Here is a 10,076-nt window from a genome sequence, read left to right on the forward strand (position 1 = left end):
AACCCATTATGAGCAAAGTTCTCAAGTTTTGGGGTTTATCCAAAATTATCCATTTTTAACGGGACGGCCTCACCCAGATAATCGAAAATGAAGACAATGTGAAAACTTCAGCGTATTATCGCGAAAAATTTGCAGTGATGGGGGAAAAAATGCGTACATGAACTTGTTTTTCAAAAGCTTCGACGATTTCCTTCATCAGTAGCGCCAACTTCAAAGCAATTTTAGGCGCCAAGGGTGAGCGAGTGTGGGCAACGTCGTTTGGATTTACAATAGATTCAAGATTGTAGAGCTTTGCTTGTGAAAATCATAGTAAAACTAACCTAATGTCTAATGACAGTTTTTTTAATTAATGAGATATCGTGTCAGGTCCGTACCCAACGGAGGAGCCAATGGGGCATGGCACTACCTTGAACTGTGAAATTACATAATGTTAAACTATAAAAACCTATGAAAATAACATTGACGATATTCCAGATTTTTCGTTCTTGCATACAGGCCGGATCCAGGATTTTTTTGAGGCGGGAGGGCAGATTCATAGGCGGATCTAGATTTTTTTTCTGGAGAGCACAAGCATGTGTTGCAGTGGCGTCTCGTGGCCTCAAATTTGGCCGGAGCTTATTTTTTAAAGAATTTAAAATATAATGACAATTCACATGAATTACAAAAAAACGGGTATTTATCTTCTTCTAAACTACAAAACTGGACTTATTTTTTTTAAAGAATTTAAAATATAATGACAATTCACATGATTACAAAAGAAACAGGTATTGTTGTGAAACATACCTTTCTACGAACGTTGATTCCCGTTCTTCTGCTCAGCAAATTTTGTTATTACTTTTTCGTTGAAGCCCTCTATGTTTGAAATGTATTCTATCTCTATTGTAAGCAAGGGCCAAGGCATTTGGTCTGTCTTGTCCCATTGCATTTCTTAAGCAGGTTTTAATACGCTTCAATGTGCTGAAACATCGTTCAGATTCAGCTGTTGCCACTGGAGTTATTATATGTTTATCATTTTTACTGTTTCTGAAAAGGTACCCTCTAAATAATTTTAAATAAAAAATTAATGCAATCTACTGATAGAGTTTATGTTTTTCAACTCTTCACTACAATAAAGAACACGAAGTTCCCTTTAGTTTTCCCCCTTCTATGAAGGGATAATAAATCTGGGAAGATGCCTCTGTTTAAAGATTGTTCTCTTTCATTATGTCCTCGTAGAGCAAGTTCATGTCGACCACAGAAATTTATGCAATCGATAATTCTATTTAATATATGCCTATTTTTCCGGACAAATTCATTGTGTCTTGTAATTGACAGCATATGTCCTTCATCAATTTGTGTTCGAACATCAACCCTGCCAAACTCACTCAAACATAGCAAATGAAAGCCACCAAAACACTACGCAACGGAGCTGGCCCCGAATCAGCACTCAAATCCATTGCACTCTTCCCTCCTCTCTCTGCTAGCGTAGGTGGGTGTAGGCCACGCCTTCCTTTGCGACGTGCCCCGGAAAACGATAATTGACATCAATGCCGCTAGGAGCACTGTCGTATCCATTGCAACAGACGATGAATTTACGTGGGTAAGAATCGTCTTTTAAAAGACTGTGATAGTTATGCGTTATGGTGATTGATAATTACGTGAATACGTCCGTTTTTCTTTAGGGGCTAAGCCCCGGAAGCCCCAAGGGACGAGACGCCACTGAATACATAAACACAGAAAGGAGGGTGTGTAGAGGTGTAAATACATTACTGGAGACGTATTTCGTTTCAAACACCGTACCGGCGATTGGGCACCAAAACTGGGGGGAAACGACAGCTTACAACCTTTTGGTAGACAAGACTTGGCATTAAGAAGCCATAGTGCGGAGGTAAAAGTGGCAAAATATGGGGGCAACTGTCCCCCCCACCCTTCCACGCTCCCTATCGCCACCAATTACATATATTGATGCGATATAATCTTGTGCTGACTTCTGTATGTTTATGAACAATATTAACATACTCTATCACGTTTTACTAATTTCGATGCTACGAATCCTCGCACGTATAAGCAACCACAAGACAAAAATTCACTGTTGACAGGCACGTATTCAGGAATTCCTTTCGGGGGGGGCTCAACATCATTTTTTTAAGGGGTATAGTAAGAACCTCACAATTGTGTGTTTAAGACCAGAGGTGGCAATTGGGTTCCAAAACGGGGGGGGGGGGAGGGTGCGGAGGACGTTGGAAGGAAAGTTTACTTTCTCTTGGTAGCCAAGGCTTAACATTAAGAGGTCATAATGTTCAGGCAAAAAAATTAAAAATGGGGAGCAACTATCCCTTAAATCGTTGCCACTGTAAGGCTATCATTTTAATCAGAACGTGAAATCGGAACATTTTTTACCACTCGACTCCTCTGTGCCGGAACCATCTCAGTATGTGGGTTTGTCCATTTCTTCTCATCAGGCATAAAATCATCTATGGTGTCTTTGAGTGTTTTTACGAAGCTGTTACACATGCACGGAATGGACAATCCACTCGACAACGCGAGATTCAAATTGTGGGCTGCGAACTGGACGCAGACAGCTCTCGAATATTTCTCTCTGATTCGAGCCTGAACACCACTAACGTGTCTTGTCCTCCCATTTTTTCAGCTCTTATAAAAGCCGAAACCCAACAAATTGTTCAGATTCAGGCCTTAGCACTCTCAAGTGTTCAAAAATGCCTGTCACAGCTTCCGCTGTCTTGTCATATATCGGCACGAAACAAAGGAAGTCTTCTCGAATACAGGTGGATCACGAAACAATTAATGCACAGTGAAAACCCTTCCGTTCCCAACACATCTAATGTTTCGTCTCCCAGTATGATGAAATGCTTACTCATTTATCTCTAGTGATGTGCCCAAGGGAGGTTTGGTGAGGTAATAACCCCATTTGACCCAGTATTCTTTAAAAAAAAAAAAAAAAAAGGGAACGTCAAAGACAGGGAAAAAATGGCAAAATCAGGACAGATCACCAACAATAGTATGCGTAACCCCTCTCCCTTCCAAAAATCCTGGGCACGCCTCTCTTTATCTCGGACACATTTTTTAAAATCAACTCACCAGAAGTTTTTATCATCGTATTGGAGATTGAAGTAAGATGCGTTCTTCCTGCAGGTTTGGATATGATCCTTAAGGGTGCTGTCGTCTGTCTGCCTTCACACCTAACCTTAACAAGGCCCTAATTTTCCATCCTTGTGACTTGGATTTTCAAGACTTAGGAAGGTTTCAGACCGAAGGGACACGCGATACATGTCGATTGGAACGGGCCAATCAACAGCAACGTTTCACACCGTAGCGACACAAAAGGCCGCACAAACCTAATCTTCAGGCGACACGGTGTGAAATCTCCCTTATTAGGCCACTGTCATTGTCACCTCGAAGTAGTAGCTCTTGTTGACCACAGAAAAAAATTCTCCTCAACCGGTGGGAATGCTCCTCAGTTTTCTTCTCTCTCCTATATTTTCTGTGCTTGTTCACTATACAGGCAACACCTTACGATTTGATATACACAGGACATGTACTATGTAGACATTTTAACGAAAAATCGGTTGAAGTCAAGGATGGCTAGGTGGCTCAGTTGGTAGAGCCCTGATTTGGGTCCTGGCAGAGCATATACGAAATTTAGTTCTGGCAAAACTAAATCATCACTCAAAACTTTGCTATCAGTTGATCTATGCAGTTTATTTCTGTTTTAATAAACCACTCCAATATCCGGTACTGCTGAAATATTCACTTTAGAGAGAGACCTTTGATCTCTTCGGCCCTCGAACCGTGCTAGCGCTACACTGAGGCCCCGGAAGTTCTGCTGTCGTCAATGTCTTCATTTTCGAATCACTATATCTTATAAAGCAACCAGAGGACGCTGACTGATCTGATCATCAATCGACTGTGTGAATTGTCACACTTACCTCTGAAATCTCATTAACCGATTCTTTGTACAGATCAACCGAAAAATTGAATCCGCGTATTTACATCCTCATTATATTCTAGAACGTTCCGCAGATAAAACGATTCGTTAATATCGCCAGTAGTTGACTCCTTCTCTCATTCAAGAACGTACCCTCTCCCGCCTTCCAGAGATTAGAAATTACAACGAATCGCCCTACGTGTGGCGCTTCCTTTGTTGTGCAGCTTCCAAATGCTGACAAGTCTCTACATAGTGCTCCAGTGCGCTGCGACAACACCGAAAGCTCAAGAAAAGTGTACGTGCAACATTATCAACAACAGTTTTATAGAACATTCTCCGTCTTGCCTCGATAATTGTCTATCTCCTTAAATCATCGTCACATTATTCAAAAAGCCAAAAACCTTATTTTATCTAGTGTAAAATAAAAAAAAATCATGGGGGGGGGGATCGAGCCACCTCAACCCCAGCTTGGATACGTGCTATTAACAATGACAGGGTTATAGAACATTCTCCATCTTGTCTCGATAATTATTTCTCCCAAATTATCATCACATTATTCAAGAAGCCAAAATCCTAATTTTATCTAGTGTAAATAGAAAAAAATTCCTGAAGGGGGCTCGAGCCTCCTGATTCCCACCTTGGATACGTGCTATTGATAATAGTAGGGTTATAGAACACTCTCCGTTTTGTCTCGATAATTATTTCTCTCAGATTTATAAATTTATTATCTTCACATTATTCAAGACGCCAAAAATCTAATTTTATCTAGTGTAAATTGAAAAATTTCCTGAGGGAGGGGGGGGCTCGAGCCATTAACAATAACAGGGGTATAAAACATGCTCCGTCTTGGCTCGATAATTATTTCTCTTCTTACATTATTTTCAGATTATTTAAGAAGCCAAAAACCTAATTTTATCTAACGTAAAGTAAAAAATTTCCTGGGGAGGGTCGAGCCCCCTGTGCCCCATCTTGGATACGTGCTATTATCAATAACAGGGTTACGGAACATTCTCCGTCTTGCCTCGATAATTATTTCTCTCCTTAAATTATTGTCACATTATTTTATTTCACACCACAAGAAATAAAAAAACCTCATTTTATCTAGTGTAAACCTAAAACATTCGGGGGGGCTCGAGCCCCCTAAGCCCCCCCTCTGGATACGTGCCTGACTGTTGACATTGACATTTACTTCTGTCCAGGGACGATTCTTCCATGTAGGAAGTGAGGAACTTCCTACAGTTCATTTATACTTGCTTCCAGTTCTCTACTTTTTATGAAATTAATAATTATGCGCGTTATAAAATTATGAGCTCAATGTAAGTACATTTGACTAAGTTCGCTACTGTCAAGAGTTGACTGCTGTCGGTCGCTCGAGCCAAATGCAGCCTAAAGACGATGGACATACAGGCTTTGCTTTGCTGGTGGGTGAGAAGTGGAAAAGGGGCAGGGGGGAGGTTGCGGTTTTAAAGCATCCAGCGAGGAAGCATCGAGGGTTCCCTCAATCAGTGATGCAAACCCCAGCAACATGGTACTAAACCTAGCACAGTTTGATCTATGTTGGCACCTAGCACTATACTTTTGGCATAATGGTAAAATATAATCAGGGCCGCCGTTAGGGAACGCGAGGCGCTGTGCGAACTATATCCGCGAGGCCTTTGTGTAATGTAATGTTAAAATATCGATAACATCCGTTTCTCGTAAAATTCTTCTCTAGCGCCAACCTGGTTATTAGAATTGTGTAATTATTACCAGTGGCGTGCCCAAGGGGGGGTTGGTGGAGTTTATAACCCCCACACCCTTTGGCCCAGTATTCCTAAAAATAAAAGAACACCAAATGCAGGAAAAGGTGGCAAAATGAGGGCTGACTACTAAAAAATGTATACCTAACCCCCTCCTTTCGAGAATCCTGGGCACGCCACTGATTATTACCTATTGTTAAGTACTGCGCGCGTTCGCAGTATCCTGTGTGTTCGCAGCCATGTATTGTAAATTTACCCTTGTTGTTGATATGTATTATTTCTGCCAGAAAATGCACTATAAATAGGAAAGGGGATCATGGCAACAAGAGCCGGCCCCATGGTGTGGCAACTCGGGCGCTCAACCGTGGCCCCCCCCTCCAAGGGACACCGCGCTAGATAAAAATAATAGTTTGTGTGAGGTTTTTTTAAAAAAAAAATTATAGGATGCTGGTACTTCCAATTAAGTAACTAATCTGACTAATCGTATCTTATTTTGACATAATTAAACATATCCAAAATTACTGAAATCATAAACAAAGTAGCTACTACATAAAGATAGTGTTCCAAATATTTGTATCAAAAATACTTAGGCTAACATACGGGGTGTTTCCGGGCTGCTGATACGAACTTTCAGGGATGATGAAGAAGTGCACATGTATCAATTTGAGATAAGGAACCCTGGACCGGAAACGACTTAGTCGAAAGTTATAACCGAGAATCGGTGGATTAAGATGTAATACTTTTATTACTTGCACAAGTTTCACAAACTGCTACATTCACAACAGTTGTTCAAAGTGGCGTCCCCCAGCTTCGATGCAGTCATGACATCGTCGCACAAAGTTCTGGCGTACCCGCTGGAACAATCCCGGGGTCGTTCGAACAATGTCACAGGAAGAGAGACTGCAGACGATCTCCTCGCAAGAATTCTCGCTGCCTGGGTACGCCAAAATTTTGTGCGACGATGTCATGCCTGCAGCGAAGCTGGGGGACGCCACTTTGAACAACTGTTGTGAATGTAGCAGCTTGTGAAACTTGTGCAGGTAATAAAAGTATTACATCTTCATACAGCGATTTTCGCTTATAACTTTCGACTAAGTCGTTTCTGGACCAGGGAACCTTATCTCAAATTGATACATTTGCCCTTCTTCATCATCCCTGAAAGTTTGTATCAGCAGCCCGGAAACACCCTGTATATTGTTTGTTTACTTATGGAATGAAATAATAATTATTTTCTGGAAACAATGCAAATACACTAGTGTCAAAATTAAACGAATAGTAAAGAAAACAATTATGTTATTGGATATGATTAAATATTGCTACTTTTTTAGTTAAAGTAACAATATGATATTGAACATTCCCGGTTTTGCGATCAAATATGTACTAGAGGTACATGAGATTGATTTAGTGATCGATTTGTTGTTTTAAGTTCACTTTATGCCGATAGGCTAATCGGGATTGGACCTACAGTTTAAAGTGGGATCCGAACCACTGTGCCATTTGCCTCCACCTGGTATCAAACCCAGGACCCCTTGATTATAAGGCAACGACGTGCATCAGAATAAAAACGAAATGAACATGTAATACTGTTTACATTATGATTTTGTAGGACACCTGTACTTCAGATAAGGAACAAATATTGGGAAAAAAAATATTTATACTTCTCGCTAATATTTTATGACCCAGGTCCCGTAATGCAAGATTATGTTCTGCCAAATACTTACGGACATACAGTATTCGTTTGAAGACCTCACGCTAGTGCTACTTTTCCTGTGAAATCAACAGTCCCTGTTGCTCATCAATGGTTATGTTTTTCTGCAGTCTAAATTCACATTCGGTCCATTTTATAAGGCATTAAATATGACTTTCTGATATTTCGTGGTTTTGTAGTCGATAGCTTAAATGCCTTCAATCATCCCAGCCTTCATTTGCCAGCATGCGCCCACCCTTCTTCCCAAACAGCTTACAACAAAAACAGAAAATCTTATCTTTCCTCTTCGAGTACACCAACCACCTTCTGTCGACCGTTTCCCCATTTTGCATAACACGCTTGTTATAATGCCCAGGTGAAACGATTATCACTATTAATTGGGTAATCATGATTTATGATGCAAATAGGGCTATTTTGAATGACTGAATCAAATTCGGAACTGTTTAAAACTGATGGCCACTCACCTGGATCTAAAAACATAAGCGATCTGTCAACTGGCTCAGAAGATGAACATGAAACATATTCCTCCTCGCAATTAGTTCCTACATTTGGCACCTGGTTCACACACGAGCTACATTTAAGGTCACCGCCGCCACTGGTACATACTACTTGGACTATCGCGAACACACACAGTAACACCACCATCATCATCATCAACACTAACACTAAAACACTTGACCTGTAGTGTAGGCTATCTACATTTTTTCCGTCTATCGTGGCGAAATTTGAAATGGAAACTGTATTTACAGCCAGCAAGATTTTCTCGAAGACACTCTTCTGACTTTTTAAAAACTCGTTCTTTTTTCCTTTTTTTTTAGCCTTTTGGAATCCAGATTCAAATTTACGAAATGTGTCCCATTCCCTAGACATTTCTATAATCGCGATTCTACACACCCGCACGCACTACTTGCTGTGACAAACAAGAATGACTTGAAACTTGTTGACACTTCGGCGTGGTTGTAATATCTGGCAAAATCTGGAAACGTTCCTTCCCTGGGAGGGTTTGAGAGGAAATAAAAATAAAGTACTCATGTCTCCAGATCATTACTTCTATTTCATCTGCGTAAGCAATATGCCAACCCAAGGTCCTTTGACCTGTACACCGTTTGCCTTGAGAGGCCTGTTTCTGAAGCCCCTTTTTGGAAATGGATGAAGTTGTAAAGTTTGACGTCAGAGGGAGGGACGGCCTCGAAAGAAAACACGGTACACCCCTGATTAAAAAGTGAAATACCTTGTGTAATTTTTCTTGTATTCGTGTGTTCCTTATGATTTATTTTTGTAGGATTCTCATTTAATATCTAAGTTTGAGACATAAATACTGTCGTCAAGTAAAGTAAAACGCAATATTAAAAAACTGATTTTGTTTTTCATGTTTCCTTCCGACAAGGAGTTTCGAAACATTACTGAGAAGACAAATTTGACGTGGCAAATTTTAAATTTGCCGTTCATTTTATACAAGCGCTATTTACAATTTGAAGTACTTGTAATATCACCAAATAAGAGACAAAAGATTAACGTCAATCCTGTATTGCGAATTGTTTGCCTAAAAAATCGGGAAATTATTATACATGCAGAAAAGCTAAAATGAAAACGCAATGAAAATAAATTCTTGTAAACTGAGGTTTGCTTAAATTTCAGTGCATAAAAGTGACAGGCAAATTATTGATTGTGCCAGCAATGGGACTGTTCTCAAACTATATTTATGACTACATTTCTTATTTTACGTCACTTTTCTGCCTCTTTAGTTAAATCGTAATGATGAGCATGAATGACGCTTAGGCCTATATAGAATTGAAGAAGGGACACTCACAAAGGAACATCCAAGCCCACGTCAGGATTCGTGCGAGTTCATTTTTTGAGTATTATATATCTGAATAGTAGACATTTAAAAATGAGATATGAGTGAAGCAAAACAACTGAACTAATCTTTAATCTCGAAATTCTTCACAGTAATGCTGCTACAAACAACTCCGTGGCGCAAGAGCAGTCTTAGGGGCACAGCCTGCCAATCAGCTTTTCCTTGGGTGACCTGTGGTGAGCGCATCGAATCCCATCGCCGCTATTTTCTGGCTTTCGAGACTGGAGCCCCCTACTGCTTCTTTTCAAGTAGCTGCTTAATTGTTCTCACGATGCTGGGTTAACACCGAACCAAAATCTAGAGCGCTAACCAGTAGACTTCGTGGGAGCTCTCTTCACAGTAATAGGTACGCTTAAATTTATTTCTTTAATATAAAATAACATTCTCCTAATTTCATCTAATCACCATTTATCATCGTCGCCACGATCAGGCCACAAAACAGAGAAATGTATTTTTTTTATCCTTTGGGTGCCTATTTGATTCAGATGTTCTTGCTCACTACAAATCCGCACCTCTGTAACGAGTGCACTCACGGTCCCCGAAATGACGTGTCAATCATACCCCGGCACGGGGCCAAACGTCGTTATGTGTACGGGAAACCGGTCGTGAATCTCACGGTCCAGGTTTTCAAGTTCGGTACTGAGACGGTCGTTTATTGTCATACTATTGCGAGGCGGGGATAAATACCTTGAAATGTTACACTGCTTTGTTTACCTTTGATATGTAGATTCGAACAATCATAACACACTAATAGCATAATATCTGGTACCTGAAATACATCAAATAACAACACTGACGAACGGTAAAAAGTGAATATATATTGTAACAACAAAAAAATATTGCAAT

Source organism: Lepisma saccharinum, chromosome 20 (genome assembly GCF_977018435.1).
Source record: "Lepisma saccharinum chromosome 20, izLepSacc3.1, whole genome shotgun sequence".
Taxonomy (NCBI): Eukaryota; Metazoa; Arthropoda; class Insecta; order Zygentoma; family Lepismatidae; genus Lepisma; species Lepisma saccharinum.